This window comes from Etheostoma spectabile, chromosome 8 (genome assembly GCF_008692095.1).
Source record: "Etheostoma spectabile isolate EspeVRDwgs_2016 chromosome 8, UIUC_Espe_1.0, whole genome shotgun sequence".
Classification (NCBI taxonomy): domain Eukaryota; kingdom Metazoa; phylum Chordata; class Actinopteri; order Perciformes; family Percidae; genus Etheostoma; species Etheostoma spectabile.
This window is the reverse complement of record NC_045740.1, coordinates 15,008,234-15,012,447: the sequence shown is the minus strand read 5'-3', so window position 1 is coordinate 15,012,447 and position 4,214 is coordinate 15,008,234. Positions and strand designations below refer to the sequence as shown.

Below are 4,214 nucleotides of genomic sequence, written 5' to 3'. Positions count from 1 at the left end.
ACACACACACACACACACACACACACTAGACTAGTAGACTGCGGCTCTGCTAACAGCCACTGGTGCTGAAGTGTTGCTCTGTTCTGCTTCGAGGAAACAATGATGTGTTCTCTATGAAAGCTTATAATCTGCCATTTGGTAGAAGCAATCATCCAAAGTGCCAAATAGTGGCACAACACAAGCTGGATGCTTTACAGTGCAAAGACATAAATGTAATTTGTATCACCCAATTTGGGAAACTTACAGAAATAAGAGACTTCAACTCCAACAGCCTCTTCTCACTTGTGGATGACTTTAAAATTCATGAACGTCACCTGGGGAAAAAAAGGAAAACAAAAGACAAATGATTATTATCATGTTACTTCCACAATTACTTTCATGTAGTATATGTTTATCACCATCACCATCAATTAAAGGGACATTTCATCCCAAAAAAAATATGTTTTGCCACAGTGGTCAAGACTTACAGATAGTTTTAAATAATTTGTCCAGGTTGATGAGATATTTGTTTCTCAGATTTACTCCTTTACCCCGATACCAAGGAGATGAAGGTATTTCCTTTTACAGTCACACTTTTCACTATAACTAACTTCGACCAAAGAAATGGCAGGTTTTGTTTGTAGAAAGAGATTTCTAGATTTTGAAAAGCACCAAAAATTAAATTTCATTCACTTCTATTATTTAGGGAGAGCGACAGAAAACTCAGAGTCATGGCAAGAAAAACCCAAACTATCTGCATGGCTACATGCCACAGTAAGTAAGTGAGAACATGTGTTTGTGTAATTTGGGTGAACCAACCCTGTAAAGGAAGTGTGTGTTGCCTTATGCAGCAGGATACATTTTAATGAACACTGATCAAATTCTTCATGTACTGCCAACAAATTAAGGTTTGACAAAGTATGAAAATTTGGATTGAAAATTGCTTTTTGGAGCCCTGTGACCGTTCTTTTGACCCACCTGAGGTCCCTCTGTAGTGGACGTTCAACACAGAACAGAGGTCCTGAGTGGAGTCCACAGCAGAGCCAACAGAGGATCAGTGTGTTTCTCACACAGCTCCTTCACTGCGCAAGCAACGGCATACACGCAAAGGCTAACAAATGACAAACAGCGTGATTCTTGAACAAATCTTTGAAGTCGGAAAAATTGTCCTAACCCACTTAGTGATGCCTGATATTTTCTTTCAAAAATTGATTACAATTGAGAGCAAGGGGGGGAACCCCTGTCATCAAATGGACAGCTAATCATTCATGGGCTGCCTGGCTTAAATAGACCACTCTGACTCAGAGAGCTAACCTGGGGTCACCCTTATTATAGCCTCACATGCACAAAAGCACACACTACAAACAGCCATTTGTTAAATATAGGGTCACAGAAAACAAATAATAACATTAAAGAGGTCAGACTGCCAATTGGAGAGCCATAGAGGCACCCTGTTTAGGATGGGACCGCCCTGAGTGGGCCCCAAATTAAGAGAGGATGGGAGCTAGTCTTCATTGAGAGTGGGAGGCCGCTAATTAAAGATAGAAGTGAACTGGATCGGAAGAGACTTAAGGAGAAAGGCTGGTTTCACACAGACAACGGAACACACCACAGCAGCATTTCTCTGACACTCTGCATCATGAGGACTCCCCAACACAACATCTAACTCGTACAAAGAGAGCATTACAAATGCGCCTTTGATTCCACAATTTGAGGCTAATAAACACGTCTTTGATTCCACAATTTGAGGCTAATTGAGAACAATGAAGAAAAAAGCAAACACTGGGCATGTATGATCTTTTATTCATGTCTTTAATCAACCAAATGGTTCTCTCTTGGATGCATTTTTCCTCTCAGGGCACAATTAGGGGTAATTCTGACTAGACCAACTCAAAGGCTTGTACACTAAGAATTTCTTGAGAAAATAATAATGATAACAAATAGTCAGCGAAAACACACTTGTGTGAAACACCACACATTTCCATTAGATGCAACTTCTGTCTTTCTTTTTTTTGTAGAAGAAGCGGTTTTACCCAATAAAAGCTGAAAAGACAAGTACTCGAAAAGCCAACATTTCAATCGAGCACCGCTCACACTCTCTCGCTCTCGCTGACCCGTCTGAACACGTTCCAGATGTCTGCCGAACCAGTTATTCTGTTTCCTCTCTTTTTTTTTGTTTAACCCCCCCCCCCCCCCCTTCCCTCCATTGCTCCGCTCCATACGCCCTGCCACTCATCTGCAGATGGCAGATCTGACACCTGGAGAATCCTGGGTAATCAGAGAGACGCTGGCTGCCCAGTAAGGAGAGCTGCAGCAAACGCAATGCTCTCTCCTCTCTCTCTCTCTCTCTCTCTCTCTCTCTCTTGCTCTCTCTTTCTCTCACACACACACACGCACACACACACACACACACACACACACACACACACACACACACCCAACCACACCCCACACACACACACACACACACACACACACACACGTTCAGCAACAGCCTTGTGTGCAGGAATACACATTGTAACTACGTGGCACTTATAGAGTGTGTGGCAGAAGGAATTGAGATTTCAATACCTGCCCCTATAGCTTTTTAAACTACGTGGGCAAAATAACCCTTTGTGAGCTGCAAAATCCCTACATATGAGGTTATGACAACTGTTTTTTTTTTTTTAAATAAGGCCTAGAGCGGAGACAAGGGAATTTACTCTACTTTAAGTAGTGTTGGAATATAATTCATTATTGTCATCTTTTGGTTTTAAGTAAAATCATGTTGTCCCAACATGATCATGTTGTGCTATTGTTTACATGAATGAAAACTATAATAAGTAAGTAATAAAGTAAGCTGTAAAAGTTTTTGTTTTACACATGTAAGTAGTTTTTTGATGTAAAACATACAACACAAAAACACAGTTCGTGCACAATACTACTGCTCACACACTATCTAATTATGTGATTTTGCAAATATTGTGAGATACGCTCTCGTCCACCTCTGAGGGGTGCTGACATGAGGGACCCAGGCTACATTACCATTCCTGTCTCCTCTTGACAACTGCAGTAAGTAACAGCTACCTTTTTGGCCCATCTGCTGTAAAATGGCACATGTTACTCTACCGTTGAGCCAGCGGCAAAAAAAAAGCACCTGTTTGGAAAAGAAACTTTGCGCAGCAAAACGAACGGCCCGAGACCTGCCTTTGGCAAAAGCAAAGGTGTGACATCATAGCATTAAAGACAGTAACAAGAGAGCTGAGAGATATGTTGCACGATAAGGAGATACACATTATTACATTCAGAGCGATGCCTGCACCTGCACAATGAATGCACACATTCACGCAACAAAATATGCACAGTCCCAAATGTTGTCTTGTTGCAGCTGTCAATGCCACTTGTGCAGAAGCGGACACACTGGAGTAAGAACAATGGAACTCTATGAGACAGAAGCTCTCTCAATGAGCTTAGCACCACATGAGGCTCTGCGCTGCCACTTCCATGTCTGCATCACAGGAAACAAGTGTGGTTTCCAACTAATCATATGGACAATTAAGCCAGAATGAGGTTCACTTGACCCATAAACGATGAGTTTATAGCACACGTTGGCTGTGAGAGGACCGCTGGCCATGTTGTTCAGACCTAGCAATGTTTCTGTTGTTATTTATCTGTTTTTCTTGCTTGAAATGAGACTTCTGAGTATTCACACTATCTAATGTTTTTGCCCAAAGCTTTCCCTTTGATCAGAGTTGCCAGATATTAATTTACTTCCCAAAAAATATGTTTTAATTAGTACTCATTTGCTTAATATGTTTTGGAGAAAATACAACCACTGTCTTGATTACATATATAGTTTTTCAAAACGGCCACACTCAAAGGTGAAGCATGACACCATAGAGAGGGGCGAGACCCAATAATCAGTCAAATGGGTGTGATGGCAAACTCCTCCAGACAGTCCTTTTCCAGTATTTTAATGGTGTTGCACTCCAAAGACAGAAACAATTAGAGGAATAAAAAGGGGAACTTGAGGGCCAAACCCTGCCTACTTTGTCACCTTCTCACACCTGGTTAGTGTCCCTCACCCCTAATTACGCTGTCGAAGAGGCGTGTGAAGTTGTGGTTTTGGACACTGTTTGACAATCCAACAGGCAAACTGGGTTAACGGACAGATGTCGGAGGGTGCATGATCGGTGGCGTGTATGTGGCACAGAACTTTGATGTTTTAGGCTGATAAAACCTGTTTCAATATAAAG

General features: G+C 41.7%; 1 protein-coding gene across 6 annotated transcripts in view; it reads right to left on the bottom strand.

The window, feature by feature from the left end:
- LOC116693604 (transcription factor SOX-6) overlaps positions 1 to 4,214 on the bottom strand; it is a 113,845-nt gene that overhangs the window by 95,920 nt on the left and 13,711 nt on the right. For all 6 annotated transcript variants that reach the window (XM_032522664.1, XM_032522668.1, XM_032522667.1 and 3 more), the window contains exon 2: positions 245 to 314. The gene's annotated coding sequence lies outside the window, so the exon portion shown is untranslated. The remainder of the gene's footprint in view (positions 1 to 244; positions 315 to 4,214) is intronic.